Source organism: Rhineura floridana, chromosome 4, assembly GCF_030035675.1.
Source record: "Rhineura floridana isolate rRhiFlo1 chromosome 4, rRhiFlo1.hap2, whole genome shotgun sequence".
NCBI lineage: Eukaryota > Metazoa > Chordata > Lepidosauria > Squamata > Rhineuridae > Rhineura > Rhineura floridana.
Genome location: NC_084483.1, coordinates 88,997,231 through 89,018,502, shown reverse-complemented (window position 1 = coordinate 89,018,502; position 21,272 = coordinate 88,997,231). Strand labels below are relative to the sequence as shown.

At 41.6% G+C, this 21,272-nt stretch overlaps 1 long non-coding RNA gene across 1 annotated transcript in view; it reads right to left on the bottom strand.

The window, feature by feature from the left end:
- The window catches only part of LOC133384379 (uncharacterized), a 39,048-nt gene extending 24,753 nt beyond the window's left edge, over positions 1-14,295 (bottom strand). The window contains exon 1 of the long non-coding RNA XR_009762542.1: positions 14,014-14,295. This is a non-coding gene — a long non-coding RNA (uncharacterized LOC133384379). The remainder of the gene's footprint in view (positions 1-14,013) is intronic.
- Positions 14,296-21,272: the final 6,977 nt, after the last annotated feature.

Genomic DNA, 21,272 nt, shown 5'->3' with positions numbered 1-21,272 from the left:
GCCTGACCTCAATTCTATATTTTCTTCTTCCAGAAATTTTTGCAAGCACACTTGTACTCACTTTTTACTCTCGCAGCTTAACTGTTTCTAACACCCTAATTGCCTAGGCACCCAACAATGGCTTGCCTTTTCAGATTCTTTGGACATTGAAGCTCACCCCTGGCAATTTAGGGTAGGTTCAGAAGGCATTCAAACAGATACATTTCATTGTGTCTGTTGTACCAAAACCACAGAATCAAAACGATAGTCGGTTGCGCATTCCGATCTTCAGCATAATTGGCAGTTGTGGCTTACTCTAGCCCTGGAGTGCAACTGTTCTAAAGGGGCTTTAAAAGAGGGTTAGACAAATTCACAGAGGACAAGGCTATCAATGGCTCCTAGCCATGAGGCTATGCAATATCGCAAGTATCAGAGTTGGTATGCCTCTGAATAACAGTTGCTGGGAATCATAAGTGGGGAGAGGGTTGTTGCACTCAGGCAGGGTGAGTGCCAGACTTCAGAAGACCCTCAGCACAGTGTCGCTGAGGGGTTCCCCAACCAGGGAGGGATTCTAGGCACCATCATGCATGGGGTCAGCAATGCCCCCTTGTCCCCTAACATCCCCCAGCCAGACCAGGACACCTGCACTGCTCACAACCATGCATCAGAGGCAACACCATCACTCCCACTCCCCGGGGCCACCAGTCACCACCCTTCCCACTGAGCCCTCAGAGCCATTTCAGTGCTGGGCAGGTGGCGCTGCACCTTTGAATGGGAGCCAAGTTTGGGTCCCATCTGTGGTGGCTACTAGCTATGTTTAATTACCCGAAATGAACCGGCCTGGCCTAGTTTATAAAATCTATAAGCAGATGGTGCTGGTAAACGCACAGATCAATAAAATCTATAGATATATATTTTTATATGTTTTATAGATGTACAGTTCCAGTAGCACAAGGACTATAGATTTCATAGGTCTATAAGCTAGGGCAGCACATTTTGCATTATTAAAACTAACAATCTAAATAAAGTATAACACAGTAACCAAGACCAGGCCATACAGTCATAAGTATATAAGAGCCCTGCTGGATCAGACCAGAGACCCATCTAGCCCAGTATCCTGTTCTTGCAGTGGCTTCCTTTCTGATGTCAGAAAGGAATGAAATCTGTGTGTGCCTTTTGGTGAGGTGAATATGTTTATTAGGTGTTATCAGATGCAAGTTTATGAGGTCCATACCAGATGCAGCACAAACATCAGCCGGTATGGCTAAAGGAAAAGGACCTATGAAAAGCCCAACAGTGGCCCGTTTTCTATAAAATGCCTAATGTGAACAAATTAATAAAATCTCAGTGTAAAACCTTTAAACATTACAACAATTACAAACTAGTGCTTCCTTGTCTCCTGAAAATGTGCTTAATGAATAAAATTTCAAGACTCATTAAGTTATTCTTTATGAGATCACTGGCTTGTATTATTGTTAGCAGTTGCCTGGTTTGGGTTTTGTTTTGTTTTACAGATCTTTAATTAGGTACTTTTAATATTTATTGCTAGCATGGCTAATTGGTTGATGGTACGCATGAGCCTAGCTTACATTTTGACTGTGTGGGGAAAGTACAATGTTATTCCTATTTTTCCCAATGGTTTCAGTATTTATTTATTTATTTATTTATTTATTACATTTATATACCACCCCATAGCCAAAGCTCTCTGGGCGGTTCACAGCAATTAAAAACATTAAAAACAAATATACAAATTTTCAAACACAAAAAACAATTTAAAAACAAATTTAAACAATTTAAAAACTATTTAAAAAATCATTGCTGATTTCCCATAGTTTGCAATGCCCCAACACCTCAGTCCCTAGATCACTGTTTGTTTGTTTGTTTGTTTGTTTGTTTGTTTGTTTGTTTTATTAAATTTATATCCTACCCTTCCTCCTAGAAGGAGCCCAGGGCAGCAAACAAAAACACTAAAACCACTCCAAAACATCTTAAAAACAAAAGATTTTAAAACATATTAAAACTTAACATCTTTAAAAACATAACTTTTTTTTTAATAGCCTTTAAAATATCTGTTCTTCAACCTTGGGTCCCCGGAAGTTGTTGGACTACAACTCCCATCATCCTTGGCCATTGGCTAAGCTGGCTGGGGTTGATGGGAGTTGTAGTCCAACAACATCTGGGCACCCAAGGTTGAAGAGCAGTGCCTTAGATGGTCAGCATTCACTATTTTGCATTCTTGAAGGCACAAGAGTGAGAAAATGGGAGATATATCTGTTTAATAACCCAGGGCTTGCTTGTGCCATCCAGATGCTGCTGGACTACAATTCAGATTGCTGGATACGAGGCTGGAACTGATGGGAGTTAAAGTTCAACCGCATCTGTAGGGCACTGTCTTGGCAACTATAATACTTACATCAGTATATTGGTGCAAGTATATAATGAATAATTAAATTCTAGGAAAATTAGATGTGTGGCAATAAAAGAGTTAAATGTGGGGAATTGGCAACTATGCAGAAGTGTCTCTTTCCCTTCAGTGCACATGGGGGGATGTGACGATACCTCCTACAACAGCTGTTGATTGAGAGTGCTGCTATGCCCACACAATGTGAAATGTGCTTTTATCTGACCCACAATGGGCATGTAAATATGTGATATCTAAAGGTTTTTTTAAAAAAAGATCAAAGGAATCAACACATTTTCTTAATTGACAAAAGACAAATGAAACAAACACTAGAGGGCGCCCTTCTATTCTTCGGTAGCCCTCAGGAGAACCTATTTTGATTTGGGAAAAGATGCTTTTAAAAGCTATTCTGGATTTCAAAACATTCTTGAGTGACAACAGCTGTGTATAAATTTTTATTTTGCATGGGCAGAACAAGATACAATGTAATCAACTTACTGTGATTTCCAGTACATTTTATTTTCAGTGCTGTGAAGAGAAAAATAAGGTGGCTAAAGTGATTGGAACTTTGTCGGTAATTTGATCAGTAACATAATCATGTTACCTAGCTTATTTCTCTTGTATGTTTTGTGACCAAATGTTGCATTTTAAATCTGGAGACTATCTTAATATGATCCAAATAAAAAGGAACTGCTGGGTGAATCTTTTCAAATTCTAGATACAGAATTTAATACAGTCATGAAAATGTTAATGCTCAAAATTATTTTTTTAAAAAAATTAAATACCTGGTTATGTTTATCACAGTGATTACCACTGGCATGCAAGTTTTCTTTTTAAGCCAACATGGAAGGAGCTGGGTTGGGAAGACTGCATGGGAGAAGGGGATTTTAACCCTTTGTCCCTGCCATGATCCCAATCAGAACTGTCCCCCCATGCCTGCTATTCACAGATGGGAAGAATGTTCCTATTTTCTCCCATTATAAACAGTAGGTATGGGGATATGATTCAAATCTCGACTATGGTGGGAATAAAAAGTTTTTTAAAAAACCTTATCCCCCATGCCATGGTCCCAATCCAGCTTCCCCCCCCCCCATGCTGGGTATTTATTTATTTTACTTGACACTGCATCCAAGAGCATGGTCTGCAGTGGTATGATACAATAATCTTGCTAATCTTACACAGGGCTTGCAGCGCTCAGATGAGAGACCACCAGTGGGAATGCTGTCTCAAATTCCATGAAAAACAACATGTGGTTCTAGCATCTTAAAGACTAACAAAGTTACTATGGCATAAGCCTTTGTAGATGATAGTCTACTTCATCAAATGGATGAAGTGTGTGACTTTCCTTATCACTGCATCTAAATTCTAGGGAAGATCTTTAGCTCTTGAATTTCTGCTGTCAGGCAACTGTAAAAGGCACAGGAGTCCTGGGATGGAGGAGGAAAGGAAAGCAGCAACCTAGCTTGCATCAAGAGGAGTAATTTTTACCAGACCATTCCCTTTCAGGCAGATATTTAAACATCCAAACTTCATCTCAAGAATGTGCAATGTCCTAATGAAGAGGGGAAATAGCTGGTGTCCCATATAATCCTGAAGTCCAACTTTGTGAGGTAAAGGCAGTGGTGGGTTCATTCTTTTTTAATAGACCACCACCACACATTTCATAGAATCATAGAATTAGGTCAGATGCTTCTGAGCTCTGTTTGAGTCAGGTGTAAATCTGAAGCGCATCAAACACAAGAACAAAGGCAGGAAACTGCAAAGGCACACAATGGGTGCTTTATTGGCCCAGCCATGTATGTGTGTGTGTGTGTGTGTGTGTGTGTGTGTCTGTTCTTCAGGGGCAACTGGTTTAGCTCTTTCAGAAAATGTCCAAAACTGCAATCCTAACCATGTATACTCAGAAGTAAGGCCTATTGAATTCAATGGGGCTTGCTCCCAGGGTGACGATTGCAGCCCAAATCTACTTTCCACACTGCCTCAAACATATTTTGAAAGAGCTAAATTACTTTGCCCTAACAAAGACTTGAAACGCATTGGGCCAATAAGCCATCCCCTCAGATGCACCTACCTCTGACTTCTATTCATTCTTCTAGATCTAATGTCCTCATTTAGATCTAGAAGAATGAGGAGAATTCAGACATTATAATATAAACAAAGGCATTTCGGCAACAGAAGTTCATCCCTGCTTGACAAGTAGTCCCTATCTAAATTTCCTCTTTTTCTTCATGATTAAAGACATTAGAGCTTCTTTGTGCCTGGGTCACTCAGAGACAGCCAAAAACATCCACTTAAATTCAACTGCAATTTCCTTACATCTATCTAACAAAAGAAAAAACTAGGGTCCTGCTTGAGAGGGCAGACTTCATTCCTGGACCATTCTAAAGCATGTGAAAATACTTTTTGATTAAACTCCAACCAGTCAAGGATAATGGCATAGTTTATGCTATCTTCCTGAGCACAGGACAGGTGCAGTGATTATTAGGATGCCTCCCTAGGGAAATAAATGTGACTGGTGGTGGCAGCTGTGTAGAGTGCCATAAATCCCTTGGGGAGAAAGAAGATGTATGTACTCTGGCGAAGGAAGATAAGTGTAACCTTGATGTGAGGTCAGAAGAACAATTTATCTGCTTCAAGCTAGTGTTGTTAAGTTCTGTGCTAGACTAGACCCATGTGCACTGAACAACTTGCACAGGAGCTTGAAGGATAAATTACTTTCCCCCACGTCCTTTCAGTTCTGTGACAAGGAGCCTACACCTGCAGAGCTTCCTCTTTCAGAGATCTTTGGGATCCCATTCAATATTACCTTCCTAGCATGAGAGCCACTGTAGCATAGTTCCTTCCTGTACCACTCAAGTAACATCACATAGGATGAACAGTCAATGCAGTTACGTCTGTACTTGTATCACTTCTCCCAGAATTCTCCCCTATTGCAATTTGTTTTCCAGGGGCGTTCAAAGTCCTTATTTTATTGTTTCTTTATCAAATTTAAGGTCTTGCCCTCCAATTTTGTTAGCGCTTTCATGTAGCTTACAATTCTAGTTTAAAACAATTTCTCATTATCTTCCATCTTCATGATGACAAACAAGAATGATGGTTAGAGAGAATGTGAGGTATTATGACAGTGACATTTTAAGAAATGAAACAAATCTGTCTTAACTTAAAAAGTATTGGTATGATCTACAGACATTCTCAACTACAGATGTGATCCACAGACTCTGTCCTCTGCCTCACCTGTACCAGTGTACATAGTTAAATCAGGCAACACCGGATTAGAGACCTCCAAGAGAAAGTATTGTGTTGCAGCTGTGGTATGAAAATTCTCCACGCTATGCGAGTGATCAATGCCCAAGGTTATGATGCTTCATTAGCATAAAGCCCTTGCATCTTTTAGGTTGGAGCTATGATCCTTTATTCCCTTCAGGGTGTTCCCAGTTGCTTCCCCTTTTAGAGCCCGAGTCATTTCAGTGCTATGATACAGACATATATGCCCTTTGCAACTTCTCATGCACACATGGTTTTCACAGCATCCACTAGGTGTCATCAGCATCAAAATGCCAGCTTGTGCTCATTTTTAAAAAATTAATAATTTTATTAATTTAAATTAATCTTAATAGTCAGTAGTTAGAAATATATTGTTATACAGTCACAATCACAGCTAGTCTGGAAGCTTCTTCAAACATTTTTGTGTGTGTGTGGTGACTTTTTGATAGATGGTCTTTATTGCCGCCACCACCCTTCTTCCATTTGTTAGCACAGCTAACAATTTACAGCAGCCCAAGCAATACAACTGTACCTATTTCCACTGAAATTCTGAGCCACATGCTGAGGACACACCTGAAGTTTAGACAATTTGGTTTGGAGGGAAATACACATCTAGAACAATGTCTCGCTCAATTGTTATGCTTGTATCACTAAAAGAAAGATTCTTACACATCTATGAACTATACTAGTTGAGGGAAGAATCACATTTTTCCCAGCAAGCAAGTATTGGTGTTTGATGGTGTTATGGGAACATGCTATACGCTTGCGCTAGAAGAGGAACCTCAAGTGGCCATATCTGGAACACACCCTATACCCGTGCAGCAACAAAAAAGTATACTCTATCACTGTGCATTTACTGTTGAAAAAAAATGACTGCCTGGAAAGGTCCCAAGAAAAGAAATTGTTATACCCTGGGACCACTATTCTTACAAAAACTTACTTAAGTCATGCTCAAGCCATGGTCCAAGACTATGGAGTCATACAGTCTTCCTGTGTAGTCCACTATCTATAATCTTGGGTGGAGTGTGGGATACCAGGTGTTCCTGTTGCTAGCCTTGGCAAGGAATGGCCTTAAATTCATTTCACTCCCACAGTGGAAACAAACATATACGCTCCCCTGTCCAAAGAATCTGCTATTGTTATTAATCAAGCACCAAACTATTTTGGGCCTTTGGGCTTTCTTTTTAAAACTCCTTCCTGTGGGTGAAAGAAATAAACGACTGATGATTTTAACAATGCTGTTACAGAAAAACTGATGTATTTGAGGAATGCAGTTCCTATATTTTTTCCTTTGATGTTAAAAACTAACTTTGGGTAGTAGCCAGGTACAATAAACAAACACTTGTTTGTTGTTTAAAAATGGGGGGTCAGCAGAATCACAAATGGTCAATGTGGCTGGAAGGAAGGAAGTGGAACTGATCTTTCAACTATTTCAAATACAAGTATTTCATACTTATCATGGATTAGGTAACAACTTTGTAAACTGCTTCCTATATACTGCTTCCTATAAATGCTTTTATATCCCCAAAATATCACACTACTTGCCTGAACTAAGGATGGGGGAGAAATTCAATTTGGTTTGTATTTTAATGCAAACCCACCTAATTTGCACCTCGCAAAATATGTGAACCAAACTGCAGCTGCCTTTTGAAATTCTCATTTCTCCAAATTTTGTGATGCGGCTCTTCAGCCAAACCATGTGTACAAAAATGCATGTTGGAAAGTGTGCATAAAGATTCATGTATTAGTTAAAATAACATGCAGAAATGCAATATATTAGGGGAAATTGCTTGAAGAAAGGTGTAGATTAGAATAAAGGCACACTAAAATGCTAACTATTTTTGAGGACTTTTCTGTAAAAATGTGGTGAACTAAACTGAAGACTAGAAACATGAGAAATGGAGCGAAACCAAAACTGATGGATTTGTCCATCCCTACTTTGTACCTGTGCTCAACACCTGGGGGTGACTGTGGGGAATAGTAAGGATCTGGTGTACACGTGGGTGCAAGGGGAAATTTATTCAATCCCTTACAAAAGTATTAGGACTCGACACCACATCTTGCACTAGTGCAGCAGCTACTGACATTACTTTGCCATCACTCCGTAGGTGCATTTAGGATGCAAATTTATTTATTTATTTATTATCATTATTTTTACCCCACACTTTTTCCAAAACTGGAACTCACGGTGGCTTCCAGATAAAAGAACACATATAATTAAAAACATACAAAAGTCTAGATTAAAATATAATTAAACTATTTACAGTATTAAAACCATTCATACATACAGTTAAAATAATTCAAACTCAGTTTAAAATAATACAATTAGACAATAGCAATGCAGCACCCTTCAAGCCCTGTCCTTAACAGCCTTCAGTTTCAAAGGCTTGTTGGAATAAAAAAGTCTTTGCTCGCCGATGGAAGGACTGCAAGGAGGGGGCCATTCTTGCCTCCCTAGGAAGGGAATTCCAAAGCCTCAGGGCAGCCACCAAAAAGGCCCTGTCTCGCGTCCCCACTAGTCGTGCTTGTGAGGACATGGGTATTGAGAGAAGGGCCTCTCCTTAGGATCTCAGGGCCCAGGCAGGCTCATATAGGGAGATACGGTCTGACAGATAGCCTGGACCTAAACTGTATAGGGCTTTGTAGGTCATCACCAGCACTTTGAATTGTGTCCGGAAACAGAGTGGCAACCAGTGGAGCTTTTGTAACAGGGGAGTCGTATGATCCCTGTAACCAGCCCCAGTTTTCAGGGCAAGGAACTGGCCACAGGGGGACAGGGCTACCAGTAGTTCCCTGAAAAACACGAAAAGGGACATCAGAGCACCCTGGACTCCCTATCACTATTGCTGACTGACAAATCCATATAATAATGGGAGTATAGAGATATTGGATGTTTTCAGAGTTACTTAGTAGAAGCTATATGGATGTGACACAATTATATTTGCCTAGTATAGGAGTGCTACCTGTACTATAGCAACACAATCCTTGGCTTGCATTGTAAAAGGTGAAGCACCATCATTGGATCTTGTTTTAAAGGTCAGCCACTAACAGAAGTGCTAAGATGATACTATAACCAAGTAATTCCCCTTTTTTTCCCCCATGGACCACTTGAAAATTGTCAATGCTCTTGGTGGACCACTTAATGATTTTTTTCTGCCTGTTGTAGCAATTGTAATTCACTGTGCTAGATGCTGTATGATTTTTAATTGTATTTTTATTGATTCTTTTATTTCTCATACTTTATTTTATTGTATTACAATTTGAATTCCGTAAGATTCTATAGGATTCAAATTGTAAGTGTTCTTTACAGACATGCCACGGACCATTTGAATGAAGCTCATGGACCACTGGTGATCCATGGACCACAGTTTGGAAACCCCTGCTCTACACTCAATATTCACTGCAAAAAGAGGGAGCTACCTGAATGATGCAAAGGTACTTAATTGTTTCATATATAGCTATGAAGTCCCCTATCTTTCCCTTCTATCAGATAAGAATTAAATATAGATTCTAGCATGCTACAGTGACATCCCAAAAATTGGTGAATGTTGATAACGTGAATTCTGATGAACACCTAAATGTGATGATCACATAAATGTGATTCACTAAAGCATGATTCCCCAACCTGGAGTCCTCCAGATGTTTTGGACTACAACTCCCATCATGCCTAACAACTGACCATGCTGCCAGGGGTGGATAGGAGTTGGAGTCCAAACTATCTGGAGGGCCTAAGCTGGGGGAAGGCTGCACTAGAGTATGTCTGAAGATCCAAGAAATAAATCAAGAGCATAAATATATTCCAGAGAGTGCTATTGTGCTTGTAGTTTTGGCCGCTGTTGGAACAGAATGCTTCACGAGTTTGATCCAGAAGAGCTTTTCTTATCTGCTTACAGATGGGTAAAAGCGTTCCTTTTATCAGCACGCCAGTCTAATAAAAATATATTTTTTCAGCTCTGAACACAGATTACTGGCAAAGACAGTCTTTCCTGTCCATACAAAAGCAATTAAATGAGCTGTTCTTATTGAGAGATCTCAGTGGTAGGCAGCCATCCAATTTACTCCTTTAATCACTTCACTCTTGCACAACTGGGGGGAAAGGGCAAAACTTGAGGATGAACAATGATCTAAGTGGCAATCGGCCCAAGCAGAAAAATTCTTATGGCCTTCTTTTGAAATGAATACAGCCCCCAGGGGTTCCATGTGTCTGCAGTGGTCCTCATCCTCTGCTCTTCCTTTGCCCCAGTGGTTCCCAACCTGGGGGGTATGACCCCCAGGGGGCACAAAGTAATCCAGAGGGGGCTGTGAACAGTAAAGAAATGAATTATTTATTATTATTATTTTTTAAAAGTCTTCACTACCTGGATGCTGTCTGCTACCCTCTGCTGCTGCAGATGACACCTCCCCCCCCCTCGCTCCAAATGAGAGGGGAGGACTTTTCTGAAGCGCTGGCACGTCCTTCAGGTGCACTAAGGGCAGGCATCAGCCTACATCACACATGGCAGATGCCAAAGCAGGCTGAGGGAGGTGCTACCAGGAAGGAGAGGATTACTATCCCAGCTCCCAGCTCCTCGCAGTGCCGCTGATGATGATGCCCTTACTCAGAATGAGAGGACTTTTTGTGAAGCAAAAAGAAGCAAGGCTGCAAGGGAAGGCCGCTTTCCCCCTTCCTTCCTGACAGCCAGCTTGCCTGCCTTTCTTCACTCCTACTTCATTGCTACCTCCTTTTAAAAATTGTTCTTATTTGCTAGGCTGCCCAGATCTTACCTTTGGCCCAGACTGACCCAAGGAGCAGTGAGGAAGCTCAGGACTTGCTTGCCCCCCATCTCTGAGCTATGTGTGTGTGTGTGTGTGTGTGCCAGTGTTCCCCTTTCTTCCATCTACATTCTGTCCCCCCAACCTCTCTCTCCAAGATGTTGCAGCAGTTGAGGGTTCCCCGCTCCCAAATGCCCAAGTGCATGTACACCTACAGATGCTTGCAGGAGGGGCAGGTGTGTTTGTGTGTGTCTGCATGCACGGATGTGTCTTCTGCTCCGCTCTCATCCCCCAAGTGCACACTAACCAAGTTATCAGTTCCAAGGCCTAAAAGAACTAACCCCTCTCCTCAACCTATCCACCCTCTTTTCTTCACAATCTAGCATCCCCACCACTACCATATTGCTGCTTCTTTATGATGATGATGTTTAAAAAGCTCAGCAGGTTGGCTGATGCTGGGGTCCACATACTGTATTTATTCATTTAATTATTATTGCATTTATATCCCACCTTTCCTCCAAGTTGCTCAAGGTGGTGCACATGGTTCTCCCCCCCCTTTCCATTTCATCCTTACACCAACCTTGTGAGATAGGTCAGGCTGGGAGACTGAGTCTGGCCCAAGGTCACCCAGTGGGCTTCATGGCTGGTGGGAATTTGAACCTGGATCTTAGCCCATCACTGTAACCCACTGGTGTTGGGAGACAGGACTGTACATCTTCAGAGTGTGTGTATGGGTGTGTGGGGAAATACCAATTTGATTGGACCTTTGCATTAAGAAAAGAAAGCAACACCTCCCTGTCCGCATGGAGCTTTTTATGGAAAGGGATATTTGGAGATGTGGAGATGCATGTGAGCTTATAAAGGGGGAGCCACTGCTTTACCCTTTAGACTGGGCAAGCAAGAATAATAATGAATATGAAAGCCATTTCATGGTAGTTTCACCTGAGCCACTTCCTCTTCCTCTTGCCAGCGTTTAGTTTTCCAACATTTTTCATATTCTTGGCATCTATACAAAACCAATTTTATATGCTTTCTGTTTCCTTTAAAAATCAGCAACACTGACTTTCATGCCAATACTGTTTATGTCTTTAAATTTCTATAGCAGTTTGAAGAACAATGCTTTGATAACTGCAGCATGAGGAGATGATTTGCATGTATGAAACTGCCATCACAGATCAAGCACCAGAGGGAGAGCTTTCCCAATACCCTACTTTCTGTCAAACACATTAATTTTCAGTAGCAGCAACTCACACATTCTGTTGGGAGTCATTCAGTTACAACTATTGAGGTGACAAGGTATCAAGAGATGAACATGTGTGAATTAGACATTGATCTACAAGTTAGGCATTGATCTATATCTGTATACAAAGAAACATCCCTTTGTGTGCATCTGTGACTGAATGGTCTATCAGTGGGTACATCCAGACTATCACTGTTTTCGGGTGGGATTGTGTTGAGACCACACAGATGGTATGGTGAGGTTAGACATTGGTGTATACAGTAATCCTTCCTTATGCCTAAGTCTTTGCTGTACCTTCTACTTGCTTTTGACCTCGAATAGGAATTTAGGGAGTGTGGATGGTAAGGCCAAGTGTTTTGAGCCAAGAGAGGTGGACTAGTCAGTGTCAGGTGTGACTCATGTACTGTCAGTTATGTAACCATGAATATGTTTATGGTAAATGGTGTTAGGGATGCATATAACCCTAAAAGACCCCTTTCTCTGTGGGCCAGGACTGTGACATGTACCACAGCATGCTGAAACTATGTCTGTGCTGATACGGAGTTCCTCAGCAACAAAAGGAATGTGAGTCTGTGTATCTGTTTTCTCCTCTCTTGTGTTATATGGCTTATCTTCTAAAAAAATAAGTTATAGAAGATGGACCATACAACAAGTTACAAGTTATTGCCGCATGTGCGAACCTCTGCCAGGCAGAACAGGGATTCAATCACCCATCAGCAAACTGAGGATGTACAATTATAGCTGATTGGGAGCTCTTGTACAACAAACCTGCTTGTCAAAAAAATTCAGATTTTTTGCGATAAGGAAAGTGAGAGGAAAATGTGCTTGCTTTGATGCAACATCATCTAACCTCCATGCAGACAAATCAGGATGAATGCTCATTAAATAGCCACCATTGTCTTATCTCCCTACAAAAGATGAATGCTCAATAAGCAGGTCATCTGGAAGTGACATTAGAGATGAAGTGGTGTTGAAAGTGGAGTTTTATCACCGTTTAATTCTATAATGCTCAACAGTGGAGAGGCAAAAAATCCTCTTCTGGTAACAAATTTGTTAAGAAAAGTTTGGGAAATAGCCTTAATGACAATGCAAGCATACCAAAGGAGAGCTTCAAGCAAAAACCAGCAAGACAAATTTATTGAGCCTTGGTTATCTAATTTTGAAACAAAAAAGCCACAGATAATAGCCCTATGTACAGCTTTACTGGAGTGCTCTGTTACTTAATCTACCATCAGATACGTTCCCTCCCCTTCTCCCTTCCTTGTCATTCTTTCTTTTGTTTTCATTGTAAAAAAATATAAAAACAACAATAAAGCAAAAACAATACAAACAACAATTTTCAATACTGTTTTGAAATTTCACAGATATACTGAAAGTTTCCCAAATATTATCAACAGCACTAAAAGAAGCAAGCATTGCATTAGGATATTTGGCAAATATCTGTATTTAACTAATATATGCATATGATATATCCATGCGAATATGGATTCTTCCAAGTCATGCCTATAAACAATTGCATATGCACTCGTTGCTTTCTGTATTCTTGGTTTGGCACTGTAGTACACTGAAGTGCAGAAGATGCAGATACCTATTCTTATGCAAAATGTTCTCCTCCCACTGCCTCCAGTACTCAAAGTAGGCAGCAGCTATACAGACTGTAGTGGCAAATGTTGGAAGTGGGGCAAGAGCAACTCCTGTTTGGGTTCTTTTGTTTGTATTCCAGAAGGAAGATAGAGTTAGGGTCCTCCAGCTGGCTAGGCTTGCCTACCTTTATCTGTGCTCTTCTCTACCTAACTTCCTTCCGTTGTAAACTGATATGCTCAGGGAAGCTGACCTGCCCCTCTTTCCTTTGTCTTCTTTGACTGTCCAAGGAGAGAGGAGACATCTTTGTCTTTGCTCCCTCTCCTGAGCCATGAAGGCAATACCCAAGTCTGGGCATTGTGCCTCCAACTTAGTTAGAACTGGGTATGTCTTTCTTATCTGCTATGTATTTCTATAAATAGAATAGCTTTTCTTATTTTACTGAGTCTTAAGTCTCAGTGACCTAAATGCAGGGTAAACGCCTGCTACCTAGGTAAATACATACACTGGCACACAGGCAGCTCAGACACTGAGTTTCTCTGCATATTTCCATAACAGCCAGCATCCCTGGACATAATCTGAAAAGTTATTTACAAGTCCTATTAAAATGACAGGGAACAGTAAATTGTACTCACTGGCTGTTAACTGTCTGCCCCAGCAAGAGCCAATATCAGCTGCCCGTGTATGCTAGTGCTGTGTCAAAAATGTCTGCCATTCTCCATCAATTAATGAGAAAAGAAACTGTATTTGAAAATGGTCAAAAATAATCTTGAGTTGAGAGCAGAGATGTGCTTACCTTATTTTCCAGGTGACTGCGGAGTGTTTGTGAGTATCTTATATTTCATTCTCCAGATCATCTTGCCAATCTACTTTGCAGCCTTCCCAGCTGCCTGTACTTCAGGCTGTGAGCACATTAGTAACCTACAGCAAAAGATTTCCATTAGCCACAAATGGAGGGGCAACAGGTTGATCTGCTGATCAGTTTAATCTGTTTAAATTTAAAATTTAAATTTAAAAAAATGCATTCGAGCTGCTCCCATCAGGTTTTACAGTTAAAAGCAGCAGGGTTATTGACTAGCATCGTGTGCCCCTGTTTTTAGAACAGAGAGGTGGAGATGCACTGGAATCGGCAGACCAGTAAGTGTGTCTCTACCCTCAGTTAAATCCCAGGGGAAGGCATCAGGCAGTAACTCCTCCCACAAGGCTTTTTCAGATTAGAAAGCCAGGGAGATTGCAGAGTGCTAGAGAAATGTTTACTGGAAAGAAAGACACATACATCACCCTTCATACCTTGCAAAGATAAGGCAATCTCAAAAAGCCACACACACTACAATTCTAAAGAAATTATTCTACTAAAATTCTCAAGCGCCCTGAGAATGGGGGGGGGAATGGAAACCATCTTCCAGGAGAAGAAACTTTTGAGAAATTTACACACAGCACAAGGTATTCTTTAAGGACCTTCCAGACTCCTACATTAGAGCCATGCGAATGTATCCTAAGGCTTCTTTATTTTGCTAAATCATGTTCACACTATCATGGCCATGCTGCAATTTGTCTGTTTCTTCATCTGCTGAATTCTGTTTAACCCTGAAAGCCAGTGAGATGTACAGTCAGCACTACTGATGCAAATGGCTTGCATATAGAACAATGTGTAGCACATTGGACTAATCCAGCCTTCCCTGACCTGGTGCCCTCCAGATATTTTGGACTACAACTCCCATCAGCTCCAGCCAAGAAGGGTTATTCTGCCTGGGGCTGATGGAAGTTGCAGTCCAAAACATCTGGTGAGTGCAAGGTTGGCGAAGGCTGGACTAGAAACAGAGGGATGGGTCAAATGACTGTTCAGCCCTGAAGCTCACTGAGTCATCTTGTGTTATCACCACCTCCCAGCCTAATCTACCTCACAGGGTTGTCTTGATGATAAAACAGGGAATGGGAGTAATGTTTCCTGCCCTGCATTCCTTGGAAGAAGGGTAGGATGACAGTGTAATAAATAACAAATAATCCAGACCAATGCTGTTCAACCCTGAGTCCCCAGAGGTTGTTAGACTACAATTCCCATTATCCCTGACCGTTGGTTAAGATGACTGGAGACAATGGGAGTTATATTACAATACATCTAAGGACCCAAGGTTGAAGAACACTGATCCAGACTGCGTCACTACCGGGGTGTGGAGGGTGCGGACCGCACCCGGGTGACACCCTGAGGGGGGTGACACCCAGAGCCGCCCTGCCCCATGCTGTTGCCCCGCGCCAATTCCTCCTCGGAGGTGGGCAGGCGAGACCAAAATCAGGCGCCCGCTCGCTGGCGGTGAAGCCAGGACAGGCCTCCCACCGCCAGCCTGGAGCGCGTGGTGAGTCCGTGTGTGTGTGTGTGCACGCGATGCAAGACCAGCCACCCCCGTCCATGCACCTGGGAGGACGCGCACCGGAGATCCGCACCCCCCCGCACTCCCACTAGTGATGCCACTGCTTTCCAAACATAGTGAATCTCCAAATAACGCTGTACTAAAAATAATGAAGGGCTTGTTATACATTGCGCCTCAAAGCAAAGACATTTGCTTGGTTAGTACCAAAGTAAGCTTTTTAATAATGCAACCAGCAGAGCCTTACAGCTAAGTATTATATCCATTGAAGTCCAGTGCAGTGGATAGTGCTTCCTTAAGCAATCTGAGAACCTCTAATGGACCTCAGAGCTCTTGTGTTCAGAGACTAACAAATTGCCTCTTATGTATTTCTTCCTTTTATTACCAATAAACATTATGGTCAAGTGCCCATCAGCCGCTCCTGTGTGGTCTCTCCCCACTTCATCTCTGCTGCATAGAGAGCAGTGGTGCCATAAACTATGCACATTGCCACAGACAACACAAGCCAGCCAGTTCATAAACAAGATAATGTCTGCACAGAGAAGGCATTTGGGGGTTGCATGAGGGAGCTGGAATGGCTATCCCTTTCCCACTTTATTTAGCTGAGAAGCCAAGATACACGCAGCAACATTCGAATGGCTTTTGTCTGCCTCAAATTATTGCAGCATTTTTATCTCCTGTGGAATCTCCTCTCATTTTTTCTAGTTGGGAGGCTGTCATGCTCTACCTCTGAGTGTCAAAATGCTGGGAACAAACAACAGCAGAAGGCCATCACCTTCATGCTCTGCTTGTGACCTTCCCAAAGGCATCTGGCTGGCTGTTGTTGTTGAAACAGAACACTGAGCTGGATGGGTGGGCCTTGCGCTGAGCTATCAGAGCATTTCTTATGCTATTGTACTTATTGCCGTCCATCCAGATAAATTAATGAGCAGAGTGCCTGCTCATTTTTTCCCCTTTTCTCTCCCCTCCAAGTTTCCATGAAAGACTAGCCACAGAGAGACCTGAGATATATGTAAGATTAACTAGCCAAACTGGAACTTCTTTTCCATGAACGGATTGTTAGGAAACGTGTGGCAAAGCCACCCCAAGCCATTTTGGTGGCTATGGCAAAAACAAATCATTACGGTCATCATGGAAGTGGTGGTATCTCCCACATATTGGGTGGTAGTCAATGCTAGTCATACCCATTGAAGTTAATAGGCAATTCTAACTTTGGTTCATTAATTGACTCAGTCAAACCTGCTGTTGATCATAAAAATTAAGCATCAGACAATTTTGTGTTGTGTAATGGCATCCAGTTACTCTGTCCCTCCTCAAGGTGAAAGCAGCCCTGGTTCGAGCCCATAATGGCCCTCAATAGGAGAGAGGAAGCTGCCTTGTACCTAGTCAGACCATCTGTCTATCTAGCTCAGTACTGTTTACACTGACTGGCAGCAGCTCTCTAGCTTTTCAAACAGGATTGTCTCACAGCAAAGCCCTTCTCCCGAACTACAGGTCTTCCTCAATATTAACAGCAGCTTGTTTTTATGTTGAAAGCTTTCCTTAACTACAACTTCCAAACTATAGTAGTTTTTGTCTGCTGTGCTGTTGACCTTTTGCTGTAAGAGGAAGGGATGTCTCGTGTTGGCAGGCGGGCTGGAATAATTTCTACTATTAGCTGGCAAATTTTCTTGGATTCTCTCCTCCTCCAGAAATTAAAAATTGTGGAAACATCAATATTATCTCCTCTCATTTTCCTCATAGTTTAAACAAGAGAGAAGGTAATAAAATGAACAGAGAAACTGGAAATAAGCCATTTTGCAGTTTCAGTATTTTTTATGCATTTTCCAACACACTTTCTGCTTAGATTTCTTCCCTACATATCAAACTTTTAAACATTTCAGGCTACAAGTATCACATAGTAATTGTGTTTTTCAGTGGCCTGCTCATTGACCTACACTGCTTGGATGCTATGTGATACATGGTAAGTGATATTTTATTATGCATTAATAGAAGTGTGTTAAGTAAACTTTTGAAGGCTTAGCAAGAAATCAGAAAAATGAAGTATCTGTGTGCCCTTAAACTGTAGTTTTAGTATTGTCATCTCTCTGATCTGTCTTCTATGGCAGAGGTGGGAAACCATTGGCCACACAAGCTGGAGCTGATGGGAACTGGAATCCAACAACATCTGGAGGGCCACAGGTGCCCCAGCCCTGATCTAAGACATCAGCATTTGCCCTAGCAGAACTCCTGCTAGGAACTCAACCTTGTGTCTGATCATAGTAGACCCAATCTAAATGGCATTAATCGTGTTTATAGTTCACTGAAACCAAAATTCTATTGGTTGAATTCTTGTCATTAAAAAAAAACAGGAGGGGGGAATGAAACAAGAGTTTATGCACTGTCGTCTCTGATGACAGGAGGATTGTGTGAACTAGCATACTTCAGACCAAGACATAATTCTATCTGCCCACCTGTCTCTGAACTAGGAGACATGATGTAATGTATCATCAGTACCTTGGGTATCATATCATTAGGAGTACATTCATAAGGATCTATAACGCAGAAGAAACTTACTAACGGCCACTCTTTCGTCCAAGTGACTCTGTACACTTGCCAGCAAAAATGTTACTGTTTAAGTAGCTTTACAAATGGGAATGCCTCCTATCTTATTTAAAGTGATAATCTTTATTCTAAGGCACTGATCCCTTATTCTTCAATACAATAGCAATATAAAAGAGTGAGAGCCTACGTCAGCCTAGAGGGATCAGATTCACGCTCTGGCTTTGCTGGAGTATTCCCTCCTTCCATGATATCATTGCTTCCCCCGATTCTTCTTGGCAGTGAAAAGGAAGGGGCATGATGTTACTTCATACGGACTACCTGTCGGGTGACAAGATGCACCTTGTGCACAGTTTTTGGCCTAGGTAGCACTAATCCCTTTCCTCCTTCAAATCACACTCCTCCTCCCCCTTGCCTCAGCCCTTTCAAGTCATACAAATCTTGACCAACATAGAAGCCACTATCGTCAAAGTAAAACAATACACACTTTTGAATTTCACTGGTTGTCTTTTAACCTTTTTTATGAACATCATAATTTCTAGGTATCACTTAATCAGTAACTCTGTACTCACTTACCTGCGAGTCAGTCCCATTGTACTGACACTGGATTTCCCCAACAGTGGATAGCAGGGTGTGCAAGCCCTGTCTGCAGTTGACCTCCTCACTGCTGGTCACACTTCCCTTCCCTGCCCAAGCCCACTGAGTCCAGCCAAATCTCCACCCACCATAATTCAAGCATCCACACACACACAATGCTGCCACTGAATGGCTACAGCTTGCCCCACAAAAAAAAAAATCATCTTCCTCCTTCATAATCTAGCCTGGCTCAGAGGAACTGCCGCAGCAGCCACTGTACCACTCTTTCCTTCCACCCAGGAGGGGCACCTAGCCTCCTATCTCCTTCTCCATCCTAAAGTCAGTCAGGAGGACTCAGGAGCTGCAATCAAGCCATCTCCCTATTGTGGAGTGTGCCTGCAGCAGCGCCTCCCTCCTCCTTCTCTCCCCAGAGCCACCTGGATATGTGCTGCTGTTGATGGTCCTAGTGGTGGTTTATTACGGGTAAATACTATTGAGAAATGGTCACCAGTGTGTTCATCTCACTCCACCTGACCTTTGCCTTTCACATATCATATTCAGGTGTTCTGGCTAAAAGTGTGAGGGTACAAAGTCTGCAGGGACTAAGGACATACAACAGGTACACCTGCTCCACTACTTGTATAGACTCCACCTGCTTTTTCTATTAGGACCCATATATATAGCATCTTAGTAATGGTAGGATCATTCATGGTTTGCTCTGTGATATGCTGGAGCTTTTACTTGTTATCCAGTGAGACACTTTTTCTTCCTAGGGGAAAAAAAGCAATGTGTAAGAAGGTTAAATCATTTGTCAATCATATGCCAGACCTGGAAGAGAATCTGTGAAATACAATGAAGGAGCCATATAAATCTGTAGACTGGTACTAGCTAGGTAGTATGTGAAAATGTGAAGATAAAGCATTTTGGCAGACATATAAAAATAACTACATTAGGGCTGCTTGTATTGCATGTCAAACGAATAAGCTACAAATAACTTGCTGATACATTCAGCTGTTCTACACAGGCTGTAAAGCAGTATACAATAAAATTAATAATTTGTTTATATTATTTTAGTTTAATTGCATTATTTTTATTATTATTAATAATAATAACAACAATAATAAATAGAAGCATTTATAGCACTTTCATCATATACAACAATGCTGTAAAGAAAGTCGGTTAATCTTCATACTGCAGATCAAGTGTTGGGTGATGAAAAATAAGTGCCTTACCTGAGGCAGAATTCATGGTCAAGGTAAGGATTAAGCAGGAGAGTTCCTACCATACTCTTAGCCTCTGCATCAGTTCCCATTTTGTAGTAATAGCAGTAATAGTTGTGGTGGTGGTTGTTTTTATACCATCCTTCAGTCATATTTCTGGAGCTGTTTACAGCAAGAATAAAATTATTAAAAATGTAATTTTAACAAAATTAAATGAATGAAAAGTCATAAAATCAGAAAAGCAGCATAAAATAGTCAGTGGCATTAAAACTGTTTCTGAATAGATTGGGAAAATAAAGGGAGGGGTTGCCTGGTATCAAAAGGACAGTAAAGTTGGTGCTAGGCAAATCTCTCTGGGGAGGGTGATCCACAACTGCTGCTCCATCAGCAAGAAGATCTTCTCTTCAGTAGCTACAGCCTCACTTGAGATGGTGGAGGAACTTAAAGGAGGTCTTCCACCAAACATCTTAATGTACAGGCAGGTACACATGGAGATAGCAAGTCTTCAAGAACTCTGGTGCTAAACCATGAAGAGCTTTAAAGGTCTAAACCAGCAGTTTGAAATAGACCCAGAAATGAACTGGTAGCCAGTGCAATTAAGCTGATTTCTGAACATTCTTCAGAGGCAGCCATACATATAATGCATAAAGAAGCCATATTATCTCAGTTTAAGTGGACACAGCACTGTCATGAGACTCACATCACTGGATGGTCTTCTTACAAACAATTATCTCAACAACAACAAAACTAGTTTCCGGCAGAAGGACTCCATGGTCTACCCTTTTCCCTGACATGTTAGTTTACTGTGTGCAGCTATTTTTTTAGTTCTTTTCTGGGGGGGGGGAAGACAAGCATTGAATCCTGCTAATACCACCCCCACCCCCACTAGCTGTTCATAATGGTGGATCCAATTGCAAGTTTGTATCACCTCCATGAGAAGTAGGCCAGTGACTCTAGGCTAAAAGAGACCATTTCCAGCCTTGTAAATACTGGAATCTGTTAGGTCGGATTCACACACCCTCACAAGGAATTAAGATCTTGTACAGACAAACAGTAAATGGCCATGGGAGGGGAAAAGAAAACATGCTATGGTCCAAGATAAGCTCTGAGAATGAGCATTCTTCTATGTAGTGTATGGAACTGCAAACTACAGGCATGCACAATAATACTGCTTTTAAATCTTTGCCCTCCCACATCTTTGGTTCATCTCTGCTTCTATCTCTACAACTGTTCAAGACTGCTTTCAGGGTATGTAATCATGGAGAATTAAGCTGCAGGACTCCTGTAGTTCCAACTGGCTGGGATTCAGCACTTGCTAATCTCTTCTCCATACACTGCCAGGCATTTCTTGC